Source organism: Blennius ocellaris (genome assembly GCF_963422515.1).
Source record: "Blennius ocellaris genome assembly, chromosome: 8".
Taxonomy (NCBI): Eukaryota; Metazoa; Chordata; class Actinopteri; order Blenniiformes; family Blenniidae; genus Blennius; species Blennius ocellaris.
Genome location: NC_137657.1, coordinates 26443565 through 26465229, shown reverse-complemented (window position 1 = coordinate 26465229; position 21665 = coordinate 26443565).

The following is a 21665-nucleotide window of genomic DNA, read 5'->3' as shown; positions in this document are numbered from 1 at the left end:
CAGGTATATAAACCAAATCTCTGGAACACATAGGATCTGCACTGTGAGCTGACTCCTCTGTTTCTTCATCAGACCACTTCTTCATCACCTTCCTGTGTTTGTGTCTATTTCAGATCTCCAGAGGTTCTGCTGGGAGCTCCTTTGAGCCACGCTCTTGACGTCTGGGCATTAGGATGTATCGCGGCAGAGATGGTCATGGGAACTCTCCTGTTTCCTGCCCATGATGAAAACGAAATGGTCAGTAATGCAATTCAGACAGAACTCAAATACTCATTTCAACCTCTTTGACAGAGAGTTGTAATAAGTGATTCATGTTACAGTTTGTAGTCAGTGACTTAAAGCACTAAGTTGTTATGAAGGAAAACGTCTTTTCAAAAGTCAAAGCACTTTGTGCGTAGATGTGTAATACATCTTCTAATGACATGAGTACATTTGTAAATAGTACATAATGCATAGAGCAATGTGCATGGGTCTTTTTGAAAGCATGATCTAAAACTGTTTTGTGTCCACAGATGCAACTCATCGTTTCCCTGATAGGACCGCTACCAGAAAGGTTGTTGACCAGTGGCCTCTACACTGAAAAGTTTGGCTTTAAAAGAACTCCAGGAGGGCAGCCCCTGGGTTGGGGGCCTTTTCAGGTAATATGAGGCACTATTTGCTGTCTCACTATTGACTGATCAGTGAAAGTTGTGTATTTTTTATTGTCTTCTGCATTTGTTGATCTAATCATTTCACTCCTCTCTTCAGTCCCCAGCAGAACGCAGCAAATATGCACGATTGAAGCTGCTTGAGCTTATAAAGGTTTGTGAAATCTTTTGGAAAACATTTGTTAATGAACAAGTTAATTTATTTTGCTAAATTGTTTTTTCTTGATTTTTCTGTCCCTCAAGGCGCCTGTTTCACACCAGACAGAAGATTGTGAAGCTTTTGAGTGGGACCGCATTTTTTTCATTGATTTATTGTTAAAGATGCTTGAGGTGGATCCCATCGAAAGGTGCACACCAGACGATATCCTTTCGCATCCATTTATTACAATGATGTATTTCGATCCACAAACCGACAACAACTAGTAAGTGTGTGTTCAAGTATTCAACATCACGGTGCAAAAGATATGTGAAGTTGTTGAGCTTAATGATTGTTTACCTTCCAGTGTGAAATCTTCATTCAAAAACATGGCGGCCTGCAATAGTCATTTCTTTGAGGAAGGCCAAACTACTGAGCAGCCGTCCTGCAGGACCTCCAGCACCTCCTGGATCTCCAGGCCCTCCAGCACCTCCTCCCAAGAGTGGCTGGCAATTGAACTCTCTGACATCTTTGTCAACAAGCCCTCGGTGCAAGAACTGTTCATAAGAGGAGCCGAGGGTTCACCTAGTGAATGGCACTTGGAGGATTTGGACCGGTCTGAGTGTATCAACAGGTATTTGTCCAAACTTTATCTCTCTGAGGAGTTTTAGTGTTTTCAACAAACAGACCAATGCAATAGCTGCAAAGTGTGTGTACAAGTATTCAACATTATTGTACCTTTGCAAGCTGTTGTGAATAATGATTGTTTATCTTCCAGGGTGAAATTTTCATTCATTAACATGGTGGCCGACTGCAGTCATTTCTTTGAGGAAGGCCAAATTGATGAGCAACCGTCCTGCAGGACCTCCAGCACCTCCTGGATCTCCAGGCCCTCCAGGCCTCCCAGCACCTCCTCCCAAGAGTGGCTGGCAATTGAGCTCCCTGACATCTTTGTCAACGAGCCTACAGTCCAAGAAATGTTCATTAGAGGAGCCGAGGGTTCACCCAATGAATGGCACATGGAGGATTTGGACCAATCAGCCTGTATCAACAGGTATTTGTCCAAACTTTATCTCTCTGAGGAATTTTAGTGTTTTCAACAAACAGACCAATGCAATCGCTGCTAAGTGTGTGTACAAGTATTCAACATCATTGTACCTTTGACAGCTGTTGAGTGTAATGATTGTTTATCTTCCAGGGTGAAATTTTCATTCCAAAACATGGCGGCCTACTACAGTCATTTTTTTGACGAAGGCGAAATTGATGAGAAAAAAACATTTGCTGTAGATTGTAGTGATTGGGAAGTTGAAAGCATGAGTATTTCACCGCAACTTCCGGGAATGGAGACCAATTTCACAGGTATGTGATTATTGACATAATGAGTTTACAGAAGGATATCTTTGAACACACAGTCACGAATAAACAACTTTCTCTCTTCACAGATGGTACGCTCATCGATCTGCACCCTGCAGATATGCATGATGTGAGTTTTGATATGACAAATATCACTTAGTATTTTGTTACAAGTTGCTGTCATAATAAATGACACCAATCAATGACCAATTACAATATGTTTTAAAAATCTACATTCAAAACTCTAATTATTCTGTGAAGCTCCAGGAGGATCAACCACAGAGGAAGGGCCTTGTTGGAGCAACAATCTTGTCGTCCAGCGCCGAATATAAAGTGGAGGCTGTACTGGGCAGTGGCATGTCTGGAATTGTGGCCCGGTGTTGGAAAAAGCCTGCCAATGAAGTGGTTGCTTTGAAAATCATCAAACAGAGGGGCCACATCGAAGTGGCAAAAGAAGAGGTGAGAATAAAACACTAATTATCATTTCATGATTTGAAGAAAAAAAAAGAGAAGAAAAAATGATATATATTGTGATTATTGTGTGATTCTAGGCGGAGATAATGGAATACTTGAAAGCTTCGGGCTGTGAAGGTTTCAACATCGTGAGCTATATTAGCTCCTTCATGTTTGATGGCCATTTCTGCATGGAGTACAAGTTGCTCGATACCAGCCTGTTGAATTTCATCAACGACTCCAAGTGTCTTCCACTGAACGCGATTCGACCAATTTTGCAGCAGGTATTATCTTCTGTTCTTTCTCTTTTGTTTTTTCTTGTTTTATATCTCTTGAGTCAATGTTTCCGTTTATTAAAAACTGCCAGCTGCAACTTCCAGAACATAGCTTCCATTTTGAAGTACAAGAAGAGAAAGGTTGAAATCCACAGTGAAGTAAATGCACTGTGTTTAGGAGTTGTAGGCTCGTGCAACTTTAGTTCTTCAAAATGACAGTTAAAATGTTGAAGCTTTTGAAATGCATTTCATTCTGAATGTTGTTTCGTTTCAGGTGGCTGTTGCTCTGCGGTTCCTGAAGAACGAAGGATTTGTTCATACCGACTTAAAACCAGACAACATTATGATGGTAGACCGGTGTGAGCAGCCATTCAAAATAGAAGTAATAGATTTTGGCCTGGCAATCATCAACCCTGAAGCTCGGACGGGACAACGTTTCCAGGCATTGTGCTACAGGTATATAAACCAAATCTCTGGAACACATAGGATCTGCACTGTGAGCTGACTCCTCTGTTTCTTCATCAGACCACTTCTTCATCACCTTCCTGTGTTTGTGTCTATTTCAGATCTCCAGAGGTTCTGCTGGGAGCTCCTTTGAGCCACGCTCTTGACGTCTGGGCATTAGGATGTATCGCGGCAGAGATGGTCATGGGAACTCTCCTGTTTCCTGCCCATGATGAAAACGAAATGGTCAGTAATGCAATTCAGACAGAACTCAAATACTCATTTCAACCTCTTTGACAGAGAGTTGTAATAAGTGATTCATGTTACAGTTTGTAGTCAGTGACTTAAAGCACTAAGTTGTTATGAAGGAAAACGTCTTTTCAAAAGTCAAAGCACTTTGTGCGTAGATGTGTAATACATCTTCTAATGACATGAGTACATCTGTAAATAGTACATAATGCATAGAGCAATGTGCATGGGTCTTTTTGAAAGCATGATCTAAGACTGTTTTGTGTCCACAGATGCAACTCATCGTTTCCCTGATAGGACCGCTACCAGAAAGGTTGTTGACCAGTGGCCTCTACACTGAAAAGTTTGGCTTTAAAAGAACTCCAGGAGGGCAGCCCCTGGGTTGGGGGCCTTTTCAGGTAATATGAGGCACTATTTGCTGTCTCACTATTGACTGATCAGTGAAAGTTGTGTATTTTTTATTGTCTTCTGCATTTGTTGATCTAATCATTTCACTCCTCTCTTCAGTCCCCAGCAGAACGCAGCAAATATGCACGATTGAAGCTGCTTGAGCTTATAAAGGTTTGTGAAATCTTTTGGAAAACATTTGTTAATGAACAAGTTAATTTATTTTGCTAAATTGTTTTTTCTTGATTTTTCTGTCCCTCAAGGGGCCTGTTTCACACCAGACAGAAGATTGTGAAGCTTTTGAGTGGGACCGCATTTTTTTCATTGATTTATTGTTAAAGATGCTTGAGGTGGATCCCATCGAAAGGTGCACACCAGACGATATCCTTTCGCATCCATTTATTACAATGATGTATTTCGATCCACAAACCGACAACAACTAGTAAGTGTGTTTTCAAGTATTCAACATCACGGTGCAAAAGATATGTGAAGTTGTTGAGCTTAATGATTGTTTACCTTCCAGTGTGAAATCTTCATTCAAAAACATGGCGGCCTGCAATAGTCATTTCTTTGAGGAAGGCCAAACTACTGAGCAGCCGTCCTGCAGGACCTCCAGCACCTCCTGGATCTCCAGGCCCTCCAGCACCTCCTCCCAAGAGTGGCTGGCAATTGAACTCTCTGACATCTTTGTCAACAAGCCCTCGGTGCAAGAACTGTTCATAAGAGGAGCCGAGGGTTCACCTAGTGAATGGCACTTGGAGGATTTGGACCGGTCTGAGTGTATCAACAGGTATTTGTCCAAACTTTATCTCTCTGAGGAGTTTTAGTGTTTTCAACAAACAGACCAATGCAATAGCTGCAAAGTGTGTGTACAAGTATTCAACATTATTGTACCTTTGCAAGCTGTTGTGAATAATGATTGTTTATCTTCCAGGGTGAAATTTTCATTCATTAACATGGTGGCCGACTGCAGTCATTTCTTTGAGGAAGGCCAAATTGATGAGCAACCGTCCTGCAGGACCTCCAGCACCTCCTGGATCTCCAGGCCCTCCAGGCCTCCCAGCACCTCCTCCCAAGAGTGGCTGGCAATTGAGCTCCCTGACATCTTTGTCAAGGAGCCTACAGTCCAAGAAATGTTCATTAGAGGAGCCGAGGGTTCACCCAATGAATGGCACATGGAGGATTTGGACCAATCAGCCTGTATCAACAGGTATTTGTCCAAACTTTATCTCTCTGAGGAATTTTAGTGTTTTCAACAAACAGACCAATGCAATCGCTGCTAAGTGTGTGTACAAGTATTCAACAACATTGTACCTTTGACAGCTGTTGAGTGTAATGATTGTTTATCTTCCAGGGTGAAATTTTCATTCATTAACATGGTGGCCGACTGCAGTCATTTCTTTGAGGAAGGCCAAATTGATGAGCAACCGTCCTGCAGGACCTCCAGCACCTCCTGGATCTCCAGGCCCTCCAGGCCTCCCAGCACCTCCTCCCAAGAGTGGCTGGCAATTGAGCTCCCTGACATCTTTGTCAAGGAGCCTACAGTCCAAGAAATGTTCATTAGAGGAGCCGAGGGTTCACCCAATGAATGGCACATGGAGGATTTGGACCAATCAGCCTGTATCAACAGGTATTTGTCCAAACTTTATCTCTCTGAGGAATTTTAGTGTTTTCAACAAACAGACCAATGCAATCGCTGCTAAGTGTGTGTACAAGTATTCAACAACATTGTACCTTTGACAGCTGTTGAGTGTAATGATTGTTTATCTTCCAGGGTGAAATTTTCATTCCAAAACATGGCGGCCTACTACAGTCATTTCTTTGACGAAGGCGAAATTGATGAGAAAAAAACATTTGCTGTAGATTATAGTGACTGGGAAGTTGAAAGCATGAGTATTTCACCGCAACTTCCGGGAATGGAGACCAATTTCACAGGTATGTGATTGTTGACATAATGAGTTTACAGAAGGATATCTTTGAACACACAGTCACGAATAAACAACTTTCTCTCTTCACAGATGGTACGCTCATCGATCTGCACCCTGCAGATATGCATGATGTGAGTTTTGATATGATAAATATCACATAGTATTTTGTTACAAGTTGCTGTCATAATAAATGACACCAATCAATGACCAATTACAATATATTTTCAAAATCTACATTCAAAACTCTAATTATTCTGTGAAGCTCCAGGAGGATCAACCACAGAGGAAGGGCCTTGTTGGAGCAACAATCCTGTCGTCCAGCGCCAAATATAAAGTGGAGGCTGTACTGGGCAGTGGCGTGTCTGGAATTGTGGCCCGGTGTTGGAAAAAGCCTGCCAATGAAGTGGTTGCTTTGAAAATCATCAAACAGAGGGGCCACATTGAAGTGGCCAAACAGGAGGTGAGATTAAAACACTAATTATCATTTCACGATTTGAAGAAAAAAAAAGAGAAGAAAAAATGATATATATTGTGATATTGTGTGATTCTAGGCGGAGATAATGGAATACTTGAAAGTTTCGGGCTGTGAAGGTTTCAACATCGTGAGCTATATTAGCTCCTTCATGTTTGATGGCCATTTCTGCATGGAGTACAAGTTGCTCGATACCAGCCTGTTGAATTTCATCAATGACTCCAAGTGTCTTCCACTGAACGCGATTCGACCAATTTTGCAGCAGGTATTGTCTTCTGTTCTTTCTCTTTGGTTTTTTCTTATTTTATATCTCTTGAGTGAATGTTTCCGTTTATTAAAAACTGCCAGCTGCAACTTCCAGAACATAGCTTCCATTTTGAAGTACAAGAAGAGAAAGGTTGAAATCCACAGTGAAGTAAATGCACTGTGTTTAGGAGTTGTAGGCTCGTGCAACTTTAGTTCTTCAAAATGACAGTAAAAATGTCGAAGCTTTTGAAATGCATTTCATTCTGAATGTTGTTTCGTTTCAGGCGGCTGTTGCTCTGCGGTTCCTGAAGAACGAAGGATTTGTTCATACCGACTTAAAACCAGACAACATTATGATGGTAGACCGGTGTGAGCAGCCATTCAAAATAGAAGTAATTGATTTTGGCCTGGCAATCATCAACCCTGAAGCTCGGACGGGACAACGTTTCCAGGCATTGTGCTACAGGTATATAAACCAAATCTCTGGAACACATAGGATCTGCACTGTGAGCTGACTCCTCTGTTTCTTCATCAGACCACTTCTTCATCACCTTCCTGTGTTTGTGTCTATTTCAGATCTCCAGAGGTTCTGCTGGGAGCTCCTTTGAACCACGCTCTTGACGTCTGGGCATTAGGATGTATCGCGGCAGAGATGGTCATGGGAACTCTCCTGTTTCCTGCCCATGATGAAAACGAAATGGTCAGTAATGCAATTCAGACAGAACTCAAATACTCATTTCAACCTCTTTGACAGAGAGTTGTAATAAGTGATTCATGTTACAGTTTGTAGTCAGTGACTTAAAGCACTAAGTTGTTATGAAGGAAAACGTCTTTTCAAAAGTCAAAGCACTTTGTGCGTAGATGTGTAATACATCTTCTACTGACATGAGTACATTTGTAAATAGTACATAATGCATAGAGCAATGTGCATGGGTCTTTTTGAAAGCATGATCTAAAACTGTTTTGTGTCCACAGATGCAACTCATCGTTTCCCTGATAGGACCGCTACCAGAAAGGTTGTTGACCAGTGGCCTCTACACTGAAAAGTTTGGCTTTAAAAGAACTCCAGGAGGGCAGCCCCTGGGTTGGGGGCCTTTTCAGGTAATATAAGGCACTATTTGCTGTCTCACTATTGACTGATCAGTGAAAGTTGTGTATTTTTTATTGTCTTCTGCATTTGTTGATCTAATCATTTCACTCCTCTCTTCAGTCCCCAGCAGAACGCAGCAAATATGCACGATTGAAGCTGCTTGAGCTTATAAAGGTTTGTGAAATCTTTTGGAAAACATTTGTTAATGAACAAGTTAATTTATTTTGCTAAATTGTTTTTTCTTGATTTTTCTGTCCCTCAAGGCGCCTGTTTCACACCAGACAGAAGATTGTGAAGCTTTTGAGTGGGACCGCATTTTTTTCATTGATTTATTGTTAAAGATGCTTGAGGTGGATCCCATCGAAAGGTGCACACCAGACGATATCCTTTCGCATCCATTTATTACAATGATGTATTTCGATCCACAAACCGACAACAACTAGTAAGTGTGTGTTCAAGTATTCAACATCACGGTGCAAAAGATATGTGAAGTTGTTGAGCTTAATGATTGTTTACCTTCCAGTGTGAAATCTTCATTCAAAAACATGGTGGCCTGCAATAGTCATTTCTTTGAGGAAGGCCAAACTACTGAGCAGCCGGCCGGCAGGACCTCCAGCACCTCCTGGATCTCCAGGCCCTCCAGCACCTCCTCCCAAGAGTGGCTGGCAATTGAACTCCCTGACATCTTTGTCAACAAGCCCTCGGTGCAAGAACTGTTCATAAGAGGAGCCGAGGGTTCACCTAGTGAATGGCACTTGGAGGATTTGGACCGGTCTGAGTGTATCAACAGGTATTTTTCCAAACTTTTTCGCTTTGAAGAGTTTTCGTGTTTTCAACAAACAGACCAATACAATAGCTGCAAAGTGTGTTACAAGTATTCAACATTATTGTACCTTTGACAGCTGTTGTGTATAATGATTGTTTATCTTCCAGGGTGAAATATTCATTCATAAACATGGTGGCCGACTGCAGTCATTTCTTTGAGGAAGGCCACAATGATGAGCAGCCGTCCTGCAGGACCTCCAGCACCTCCTGGATCTCCAGGCCCTCCAGGCCTCCCAGCACCTCCTCCCAAGAGTGGCTGGCAATTGAGCTCCCTGACATCTTTGTCAACGAGCCTACAGTCCAAGAAATGTTCATTAGAGGAGCAGAGGGTTCACCTAATGAATGGCACATGGAGGATTTGCACTGGTCAGACACTGTCAACAGGTATTTGTCCAAACTTTATCGCTTTGAAGAGTTTTAGTGTTTTCAACAAACAGACCAATACAATGGCCGCTGCTAAGTGTGTGTATAAGTATTCAACATCATTGTACCTTTGAAAGCTGTTGAGTGTAATGATTGTTTATCTTCCAGTGTGAAATCTTCATTCAAAAACATGGCGGACTTCAACAGTCATTTCTTTGAGGAAGGCCAAATTACTGAGCAGACGTCCTGCAGGACCTCCAGCACCTCCTGGAACTCCAGGCCCTCCAGCACCTCCTCCCAAGAGTGGCTGGCAATTGAACTCCCTGACATCTTTGTCAACAAGCCCTCGGTGCAAGAACTGTTAATTAGAGGAGCAGAGGGTTCATCTACTGAATGGTACTTGGAGGATATTAACCGGTCAGAGTGTATCAACAGGTATTTGTCCAAACGTTATCTCTGAAGAGTTTTAGTCTTTTCAACAAACAGACCGATACAATAGCTGCAAAGTGTGTGTACAAGTATTCAACATTATTGTACCTTTGCAAGCTGTTGTGTATAATGATTGTTTATCTTCCAGGGTAAAATATTCATTCATAAACATGGTGGCCGACTGCAGTCATTTCTTTGAGGAAGGCCAAATTGATGAGCAGCCGTCCTGCAGGACCTCCAGCACCTTCTGGATCTCCAGGCCCTCCAGCACCTCCTCCCAAGAGTGGCTGGCAATTGAGCTCCCTGACATCTTTGTCAACGAGCCTACAGTCCAAGAAATGTTCATTAGAGGAGCAGAGGGTTCACCTAATGAATGGCACATGGAGGATTTGCACTGGTCAGACACTGTCAACAGGTATTTGTCCAAACTTTATCGCTTTGAAGAGTTTTAGTGCTTTCAACAAACAGACCAATACAATGGCCGCTGCTAAGTGTGTGTATAAGTATTCAACATCATTGTACCTTTGAAAGCTGTTGAGTGTAATGATTGTTTATCTTCCAGTGTGAAATCTTCATTCAAAAACATGGCGGACTTCAACAGTCATTTCTTTGAGGAAGGCCAAATTACTGAGCAGATGTCCTGCAGGACCTCCAGCACCTCCTGGATCTCCAGGACCTCCAGCACCTCCTGGATTCCCAGGCCCTCCAGCACCTCCTCCCAAGAGTGGCTGGCAATTGAACTCCCTGACATCTTTGTCAACAAGCCCTCGGTGCAAGAACTGTTCATTAGAGGAGCAGAGGGTTCATCTACTGAATGGTACTTGGAGGATATTAACCGGTCAGAGTGTATCAACAGGTATTTGTCCAAACGTTATCTCTGAAGAGTTTTAGTCTTTTCAACAAACAGACCGATACAATAGCTGCAAAGTGTGTGTACAAGTATTCAACATTATTGTACCTTTGCAAGCTGTTGTGTATAATGATTGTTTATCTTCCAGGGTAAAATATTCATTCATAAACATGGTGGCCGACTGCAGTCATTTCTTTGAGGAAGGCCAAATTGATGAGCAGCCGTCCTGCAGGACCTCCAGCACCTCCTGGATCTCCAGGCCCTCCAGCACCTCCTCCCAAGTGTGGCTGGCAATTGAACTCCCTGATGAATGGCACTTGGAGGATTTGGACCAGTCAGAGTGTATCAACAGGTATTTGTCCAAACTTTATCTCTTTGAAGAGTTTTAGTATTTAAAGAAAAAAAAAAAGAGTAACTCAACTGAAACTAAAAATGTTCTTTCTTGCTTGTTAAAGATCATCGCAACAAAATGAAGAGGAGACACAGTTTATGTCTTGTGAGAGCTCCTCCCCAGATGAAGATCATGAGGAGAAGCAGCATGAGGATGAACAGGAGGAGGAAGAAAGGCAGGAGGAACAGGAGGAGGAGAAGCAGCAGAAGGAGGAGCATGGGGAGGAGAAGCAGCCGAAGGAGGAGCAGGGGGAGCAGAAGCAGCAGAAGGAGGAGCAGGGGGAGGAGAAGCAGCAGAAGGAGGAGAAGCATGGGGAGGAGAAGCAGCAGAAGGAGGAGCAGGGGGAGGAGAAGCAGCAGGAGGTGGATCGAGAGAAGAGGAGCTGGGGAAGCACTCAGAGAAGAGAGAACAGAAAGAGGGAGGTAGAGCAGGAGAAGAGAGAGCAGAAAGTAGGAGGAGCAGAGGAGAGCACAGGAGCAGGAGGAGTAGGTGGGGGAACAGGAGAAGAGAGAGCAGAACAGGGGAGGAGGAGCAAGGGGAGGAGTAGGAGGAGGAGAAGCAGGAGAATAGAGAGCAGAAAGAAGGATGAGGAGAAGGTGGACCAGGAAAAAAGGACAGGAGCAGAGAGAGCAGACAGGAGGAAACGGAACAGGAGGGGGACCAGGAGAAGACAGAACAGAAAGGGGGGGGGGGGGGAGAAGAAGAAAAAATTGAAAAGAAGACAACAGAGAAAACTAAAAGACAAAAACCTTGTCAACGAACAACCTGAGGCAACACCCCCACTCCTCCTCCACTCCTCCTCCACCCCTCCTCCACCCCACCCCTCCTCCACCCCACCCCGCCCCCACCCCTCCCCTACCAAAGCAACTGTATATATGTATAATAAAATATACTGTGTCAAAAATGTCCAGCTGCATGAAGTCCAGTTATTACACTTCAGGTTTTATTGCAGTTTATGTTATAACAATTTGAGTTGTTTCATTTTGGGTCGTCGTTACATAGTGGGCTCTCATATGTCTCTTCACCACCCACCACCCACCCCACCCCACCCCCATACACAATCAGCCAAACTACCACCACCAAAATAAAAATAAAGTAAAAAAAACATGTTGACATCTAAATACTGTGGCACTTTCTACACTTCCTTCTGTTTAACCAATTCCACAACTGAGCTTTAGCACAAATGCAAATACCTCTGAAGTAATTTTAATGTGAATGGTGTAGAACAACATTATTTACAGAACTAAACTGGACTGTGCAAGCTGTTCACCTGAAAACACCTCATACAAACCACAAACACATGTTCAGGTTGACATTCAGTGCCATCAACTTTGTAAGTATGTCTTTGGATCGTAGGAAAAAGCCACAATTCACAGAATAAACACATGTCTTCTCGAGATGACTGCAAGGCTTAACCCAGGGTTTTCCATACTATGACATTCTCTCACTTCTCTCCAGGATAAATCACCATGGTAACTGACACTGAACGTCTAACCTGCTCTGGACCAGGTTATGTTCTTGATAAGCGGTCAGAGCTCTGCCTCCTGACCAATCAGATCTCATAGAAAATGACCCGCCCATTCTTACGTGATGGTGAGGGGAGATGAGAAAGTAATTGAGAGCGACCTTTTGACACGATAAAATAAATCCTCGTCACTCAGGCTTTGAAGGAGGTTTTTATTTTTGACTTGTTCCAAGTCTGTTTATCTCCACGAGGGCTGATCTGTAATAATGAGATTAATGATAAACACCTGAGACAACTGCAGAAACATGGATTTATGGAACCAGAACAACTCTTGTTGTCGAGGTGATGAATTAATATTCCAACACAAAAAAGTCACACAAGAGAAACTCAGGCTCAAAACATCAGGATTGTGCTAAAAAAAATCCAGGAAGTTCACCTTCGACACGTTTCTGCAGTAATAAAGTGAAACTGAGTGATCACAGTGATCAACATTTGAACTTCTCAAGTAGATCAGATTTGGGCTCATACCTGCGTTAGGAGTGCGAAAAAACCCCTAATAATAAACGGACAAAATAAAATCGGGCCTTTCAGGCTCGGTCCCTAATTATATCTTCTTAGAATAGCATTCAAAAGCTATTTCTGTACTTTTAGATTCATCATCAATCAGTTATTGTTTCTTGTCTTTAGTTCTCCCTCATTTGTCTTTCAAATCCCTCTTGCAAAGAAGTTCACCACCAACAATGGTTTCTGGTCTCAAAACCACAATCTTTAAAAAAAAAAAAGTATTTTACAAGCATGTGGGGGGCAGAAATTGGTTTAAATTTGCTGACCGTGATGGATTTAGCCCGATGCAGTCCAAACTGTTCCCATGGTGGTATTGAGGATTCTGAGGGAATATGTTAATGACAACCCAGAAGCAGTGTGGCGGTTCGACAGTGATGAGCAATTTCAGACAGATGTCGTTTTGTCGGAGGCTCTAGGAAACGATTCCTGCACCGCATGGGTGCATTTTGAACATTTCGACAATTTTAGGAATGAGGAATTGTGTTTATTCAAGTAAAACAGTTACATGCATCAAAATGTACTTGTGAGAACGAATGTGTTTTCACTTCATGTTCGGTTTCACGAATGATGCATTTTTGTAGTACAAGACTACAAGTTGTGGTTTTCATGAAGCGATGAAGATCATTGCTGGTGACGGAGCTCTGCTGTGGAATTTCTACCAGTTTGAAACATCATCGTCACCCACAGCATCACCATTAGCACAATGACGGAGGCGTAGCGTTGCAAAATGATTTTCATCTCATTTAATTTAAACCACCAATGTTAATGACAGTATGTTTGTTGATTATTGTTTCTCGTTTTGCGATACTGTTTGAAAGCTCTCTTTGGATGACAATAAGACCTTTATCTATGACAAACTAAATTCCAGGTGCGTTGTACAGCCGTGTTTTGTCGTAACCTAGTTTCAACCTACCAATGCGCCACCTAGTGACTGGCACATGCAATGGCAAGTGAATGATGAAATGGCTGAAAATAAAGTTAAACTTAGAATGTCTTTTTTTCCTCTTATTTATTTTAACCCACTGTTTTAATTAATTTCTATTGTTTCCAACCTTCTACAGACAATATTTTGGGGTTGTTATGGCATAGTACTCGATAAAACAACTGATAAATGTGATAACTGTACCCAGTATCACTATGATGAAGCAGCGGATCAACAAAACACAACATACAGTATGTTGAAACTTTTGATAGGCATATTGATTGTAGACTTTGAAACAGGTACAAACAGGCAGTATATAAATTAAACTTTGCCTCAGGACATTCAGCAGCTGTAGGAATAATCAATAAAAGTGCAAAACTGATTCAATAGATTATTTCAACATAAACAAAGTGAGGTTCATCCGTTCTTTTTAACCTTAATTCATTCACTTGGTAGTGCGAGTCACTGATACATCCAACCTCTAGAGGGCAGCGTTCCCTTCCTTCTAGTTGTATGTGATTGTATGGAGCGAGAGGAGATTAAGACTAGATGGGAGCCAGGATGCTACCGAGTATTTATTAAAATTTATAAAAGAATCCAAGTTTATTCAACATTCATAGAAACGTCACAACTTGCACGGCGCTGCTTCACGTCTGCGTCACGTCCACCACGGTAACGGTAGCCCTGAGTTATGTCACGTGGAGTCACAAAGTAACAAGCCGGCTTAAATCGCAGTGATGATAAATGCGTTACTGATTTTGACAAAGTAATTAGTTACAGCACTCGTTACTGCAAAAGTAACATAGTTACTGTAACGCCTTACTTAATAACACGTTAGTCCCAACACTGCTCACGTCTCAGCTAAACCTGGGCTGGCCACTGGGGTGCCTGCAGAAAACCACACGACAACCAGGCATGTTTAAAAGTCTCGTAGCGAACAACATGATGACCCCCCCCCCATGGTATTGGCCCATATCCTGGCTCTATCTGGCTCCATTGTTAGGAGTAAATGCTTACCAAATACTCCAAACTATGAGTGTGATTCACTTGTGGTTTGTCTGGTTTGTTTCCAGCGTTGAGCTGGCGACGTTGGTGTAATTTTTAGGGTCTCAGAGGAGAGAAGAGTCCTAAATCTTTCATGACTGGAACACCTAACTCTACCAGTCTGTCCTGATCCTGTGGCTTCCTGTGTGAATACGGTGATACAACAAGAGTTTCTCCATTTAAAAAAAAAAAAAGTTGCCTACTTTGTGGTATTTCAATGCTAGTTTTACTGTGGGAAACTGCAAGCATTGACACAAACTCTTTCTGCTACCTGGAAAGTGTTGTGCAATGAGTTTTTATGGTACAATACATCCTGCATATTACAATGACAGCTGCAAATGTTTCACTCTTCTACTTTGTGATCTGCTTCAAAGGAACAATTTCACTTTTAACAAACATAGCGGCAGTCGGTCAAGTCACATTTTTGTCTTGTTTGGCTTTTAATCAACTACGAGCTAGTTATTGTAGTCAAACTATTTGAAGCTTTTTAGTGTTTCTGATGACCAAGCACTGGCAGGCTGTACTTGTGGGACAAGAACAAAAACAGCATGGGAACCGATTTGGATTTTGCTTGTGGTTATTGCTGTCAACAAACCAGTGCGTTTCTTCATATTGTTACACCAACGGCTATGATCTGATGACAGTTCAAATGGTGTTTCATGTACGACGAGCTGAAGTCTGTTAGTGACTTACAAATTGAATGTTTTGGTATTTTTTAAAGGGCTCCTGCAAACATCGTCGAGCCTGGATGAATGAAAGGGAATGTTTTTTTATGCGTACATATTATTAAGTCAAATTTGGCTGCATAATTAAGATTTTACTTTGAGTATAATGTCTGTATATCTTTACCAAAAGTTAATTTAATGCATTGCCAGTTTGTGTTTTTGTCTCCTTGATCAAATACGCTGTAAAAAAAAAAGCCCTTGCTACCTGTTGTACATTCTAAAACATGAAAGATCCTAACTTTTTTTACTCCAATGCTCACACTTCTCTACTTCTGGGCATGATAAGGCTCCGGGGCCATATGTGGTCCTTTAGCTCTGCTTGACACTCAGGATGTTACTGGGAAATCATCAATCAAAAGAAAATTACTGTTATTACTGGATATATTTCGCATTCTCTATGTTATTGGTCATTATAATATTACTTGTTTGGTCTCGCTAGCAACTTGCAGTTTACCTCACAGAATAAATGTTTCACGGTGCAAAAAAAACCAAACAGTTAATGAAACAATATTGTTTTAATTTGCTGAACTTGAAATTAAGAAAAATGTCATGATGATTTCCAGACAAACTGGGAAAGACTGAGAAAATACAACACAGAGCAACAGTGGCTCATAGAAAATTGTGAAGAAAAGGCTTTTTATTAAGAGACAATTCTTATCAAGCAAAGCTCAAGTAAACTTGCGCTTTAGGCCACAATAGCGCTGCTAATTTCTTCTCGTGGCCCTCGTGGGAAAGTCAGCTGGCCACCCCTGCTGTGCCGATTCCTCAACATGAGAGGTAAGACGTCTTTTCCAGATTCACTGTAAATTGCTGACAGAAATCTTCTTTCGTGGTGCCGTGACCTCAAAATTCGAAAGGATCCTTGATCATGTGGTTTATGTGGGGGGGGGGGGGGTAAAAAAATCCAAACAACTAAACAACAACAAAAGAACTATTCTTTTTTTATATGGCGCAAACGAGCAAAACACAACAAAGGAATCATGGCTGTCTAGCTCTGATTAAAATGGAATAACAATGAAAAGAACAAAAGGAGTCTTATGCCCACCCAAGTACAGGCATGTACGTTATCTTGACCTGAAAACTAACAACGTAGAGACAAAAAGGAAGGAATCCAGACAAGACCACCGTGATATATATATATATATAGGCTGCAATTTAGTTTGTGTTTTCATCGTGCCGTCTGCACACAGCTATCTTCACTTGGTGGTTTAAAGTTTATTAGATTTGTGTTGTACGGTGTGGCGATCTGTGAGCTTATAAAATCACAGTGTGTAGAAGCCTTTAGAGGCTTTTCCTGTACAGAGGTTACATGATTTTTTTCAGTTGTCTCTGGTTCTGTCGCTCAGTTCAGTGTATTAAGTGAATTGGTGTTTCTAAACCGAACAAAGGTGTGAATGTGAATTACATTGTCGTTTGTACTTTTTGTTTTCCCCACACTGAGTTAACATGCTCTGGGTGTACTGGCCTTCACCCATAGTCATCTGGTATCACCCAAAGTTAAATGAAGCGATGGTTGATTAGCAAAAGTAGGTGAGGTTTAACTGTTTTAATCTATTAAATATGATGATACATTTGTTAAAACTCATTGTGATTCACTCAACAGCAGCAACTATATATGCAGTACAACGACAGTATCGCTACGGAAGCAGAAGACAAAATGCATCAGAAATGTTCAAACTTGAAGAGACGATACAGCCTGTGTACTGACCTGCAACTGTCCACATTTTAGTGTTTGAACAACACAGTGAATGTTTGCCAAATCACCCCACAGTCTGTAAAAGTATAAAAAGAAAGAATAAGAAGACACATGACTGCATGCATAGCACTTTTGCATGTTCTGAAATGGTTTATCAATGGTTTATCAATGGTAAAATCACAAACCTGTCACAACAGTTTTGTGATTTCATGGTCAGAAAGTCTCCGTGGTGCTAACGGGCACTGGGGTAAATCTCTTGTGGTTTAAAAAACCCCAAAATTCTTTATTTGTTTTTACTTGTTTTCCCTTGAGGGGAAGTTTTAATTCAGCTTTTCATGTCTGTGTGTGTGTGTGTGTGTGTGTGTGCGTGTGCGTGTGCGTGTGCGTGTGCGTGTGTGTGTGTGCGTGTGTGTGTGTGGTCCGCTCTCGTATTCCCAAAGTAACACTTCCAGGCTCCAGAGGTCAGCAGCAGTCCAACAGCAGACAATCCACCATTGTACCTCCATCATTGCTCCCAGTGTCAAGTTTCTGTTTCACAATTAAACATGTGGATGCTCCTTCTTGAAGATTTAACACTTCATCTGCTTTTCATGCAGGAAAAAGAGATTTATTAAAAAAAAAAAAAATTGGATTTGCCGAGTCGCAGTAAGAAGATATCGTATGCCCTCATATATGGCCAAATGAGCTCTACAGATATACCGTTGTGTCAGCCGCCATGTAAAGCTGCATCGTAACATATTTTACACGCCACTGTGGTTCTATGAATTTCCTGCTCAGGCAGCAAAGAGACAATGTTAGTGGCAAACGCGTTAACCACAGAGGTAAATGGGTGCATGTGCGCGTCATAAACACCGTCCTTTACAGTTTCTCTCCCACTTTCTTGTCTGTGTTTGTGTGAGTGAGTGAGTGAGTGAGTGAATGAGTGAGTGTGAGCCTCATGCACCGTTCTATAGGTCTGGATGGACGCCTGGTCCACTGTGGGCAGAGAGAGAAGCAAGGCCGCCGTGCTGGAAGGGGGAATGTGAGGGATTACAGGGGAAGCGTATTGGGACAGTGAGGTAACACTTGGCTGCACAGCCACATGTGGACTAACAGCTTTATTACAATCACAGTATTGTTGTTCGCTAACAACATGTAACCAAGCCGGTTACAGTCGGAGGTGTAATCTAAAAAAGACTGCTGTTTTTTTCTCCCCCTTTACAGTTGGCACACAGTTTGTTTATATTGATTATTTCAAATCAACCCAGAAAAAGAAAATCATGATTGATATGTTGTGAGAACAGGCGGGGGTGACATAACCGTTTATAAAGAGCTCCAAATCTCAGAAAAACAAAATCAAAAGGTAATTCAGATATTAAAAAGCGCATTATTTGAGTTGCAGTGGTTAGCATGGCTGAAAGACCTGTCAGGCTGCTCATGCAGTACAGAGATAAGAAATCTCCCATAATGCAGCTGCAATGGGAGATGTTTTTTTTTAAAAGACATTTCACTGTATTTTACACCAGAAGGACATTTTCATCATGTAATACTCTGTGCCACAACAAAGAAAACATTTAAAGTTTAAAATGATGGTACGATTTCACCAGTCCAGCCCAGTGAACATAAAACTGGGATGTATGTGGCCCCTGAACTCAGATGTGTTTGACACCACTAGTGAAGTGTTATCAGGGAATAAATACCCTGCATCTTTCTCAATGGGAGTTGAAATAAGCTCCAGTCACACACTCGATTTCACTGAAAGAGAAGACGGATGGATGGAGTCGAGGGTCTATCATGTGCATACCTGCGTCAGTACACTTTGAGTCTGGAGATGAATGGAGCTGTTAGCAGATATAAATCAAGTTTGCTTTTAAATCCATCCCACCGCTTTCCCGCTCAGTCCACATGGGGAAGTGTGGAGACGCCCAGACATCTCATTCCTCATTCTCATTCCTCCAGCTCCTCTGAGGGGGATCCCAAGCAGGTTCCAGACTAAACCACAGATAAAATGTCTCGAGTGGTTCCCGGTCCGACCTCGGGGTCTCCTCTCAGCGGGACGCCTGGTCGACCTCGAGCAGGGGGCATCGGAATGAGGGGTTCAAACCGCCGCAACTGGATCCTGTCAATGTGGACTTTCCCAGACGGCTGCCGTCTTTATTCGTCACGACTCAAGACAATAAACTCATCCAACAGACTGGCTGAATTTTAGAGTTGCTGGTTCATTACTAAAATGATTAAGCGTTCCATAGAATCATGCATGATTAATCAGGACATATTTGTCACTTTCCCATAAAAAAGTGTGAAATAATATAAATTGAGGGGGTCATCTAAATCATATATTTTTTTCCTTCACCAAAGGTGAGAGAAACGGTTTATTTCTAGTTGTACTTTGCTTCGCTTCTATGTGCATAGTAGTATTAGAAGTAGCAGGTGTGAGATTCATGCATTTCTTTACTGTTTACTTTAAAATAAAGGAGGTTTTCTTTGTAAATATTATGCTTTTCATGGAAATATGGAAGTTTCTTCTTCCTCTTCTTCTTTATTATTTATTATCATGAACCTCAATCCGACTTTCTTTTTTTTCCCCCACCAGCAGCAGTTTAATCATCAGCTCTTACAAAATAAGAGCCTTTTAAAGTGCTGTTTCCTCTGTTTGTCATGACTGTGTGTCAGTGGACTTTGCTCAGTTTAGATTTTCATGTCGTTTAAGTCACACATTTGTGAGTTGTTATAAACATTCCTGAGCAGATACAATATGTATTTCTGCTTCTGAGTTTGTTCATGACTTCATATTTGATCTTTGTCCAATTGGCTTTCACTTATGAGCCAATGGTTTTGTACTTCCTGTCCTTTGGGTAGAATCGTCAAATTTGGATTTACAGAACTTGTGGTGTACAAGATTATTCCTCCTCCTCCTCCTCCTCCTCCTCCTCAGTTTCTCTCTTCCAGACCCTAATCATGAAAACATGAACATTCATTTGGTATCACCTCCATAAACATTGTTATCGCCTCCTCCCACATGACCTCGCCCTATTAAACTGTGGTTTCCTGTGGTTAAATATCTTGTCTCTACGAATCACAGACTAAATTAGCCTCTTCACTGTCAGCTGGTTGTTTAACCAAATATACAAGATTTACAATATGCTTTTATTGACAGAAGTAGATATTTTAACGCGACTGCACGGAACACACAATAAATACAAAGTTATTTTTCTTCCTCTTTGGTCATCCTGTCTTCATCTTAGTGTGAAAAACAAACACACTCCTCTTCCAGCTGATGCTGATTCCTGAACACACAACATTAACAAACACGCCGCGCACTCAAGAGTCAAACACACAGTCTCCTGGCAGCTCGTCTGAATCTGCCTTTAAACCACACTGGAGTCCAGCGCCATGATTGCCTAATGGTGATGAATTTGTACAATGATGCTCAACGAGGCCCTGGGAGGACTGAACCTCACCGCCGACCATGCAACAGCTCACACTGGTTCCATACAGTTTAATGGCTAATGGGCTGCGGAGACACACTGTGTATACAACCCACTCAGTGAGAGTGTGAGGGCGAGCAGGAGGTGACGCCAGTGTGGGAGAGAACAAAAAAACCCAACAACTATGTGCATAGAGAGGCAGATTTAATGGCCACAGTAGTGGAATTAAAGTGATCGTGTCACTCGGCCAAATAAGGGAAAGGTGCCTCTGTACTGTTACCGACAAGCTGCAACTTCACCTGTGCACTCCCATTTCAACCTTCTGGCTCGCAATCCTGATCACGTGATTTGCACTAAATTGCTGAACGAGTTAACTCAGAACCGCAGGGTTACAAATAGATTTTTGGCCACTTGGGGGCAGCAAAACGATCTGACAATTTGTCGACTGAAACTGCTAATTTTCTAACAGTGTAAATGATTTGTTGTGTTGATTTTGAGTTATCGCATTCTTGATCCGTTTAATTATAGTGCAAAAAAAAAAAAATGTCTTTGCAGCATCAAAGCAAGGACGAGGAAGGTGTTCAGCCAATGATCACAGATTATAAAGTTGCCCCAGAAAATCTCTCACAGGGAGGTTTCACTCTGGACGACACAAAGTAGGGCGGTGCACCAATATAAAAAAAGTTCTGTTGAAGCCGAACTTGTTAAATCTCTGTGGTTATCGATAACGGTCTTCCAAACGTCTTTATCTTACCAGACCCAATGTTTATAAAAGTAATGTAACTTCAGTCCCCTTCTGCCTTTGTCACTCACTCCTCCCTGGTAATTCAATCAGAGGATTAAATGTTGCCACATCAGCTTTGGGTTGGACAGGAGTCTTTCTTTCTTTCTTTCGTTCTTTCTTTTTATCACTATGGAGCTTCGTTGCTGGATAAACACACACACACACACACACACACAGAGAAAGTTCACTTCCCCACAAAATGTCACACAAACTCACAACCTCCCTCATTGGCTGAGACTGAGAAAGCAAAGAAGGATTTTGCAACACTAATATTTGTGCAGATGTGTCAAATAAAACATAAAAAAAGGCTCTAAAATAGAGAACTATAACATACCATGTCTTTGAGACCTATTTGGATAAGCATAAATAACTGCTTTTATGATATTGAGCCTAAAATCTCGAAGAGTAATATAATACCAGTCCCAAAAGGTTGGGGCATTGTGAAAAATGTAACTAATAGCACAATGAAATGGTTTGCGATCCTCGTGAATACATATTTTATTCATAAATGTACATATAT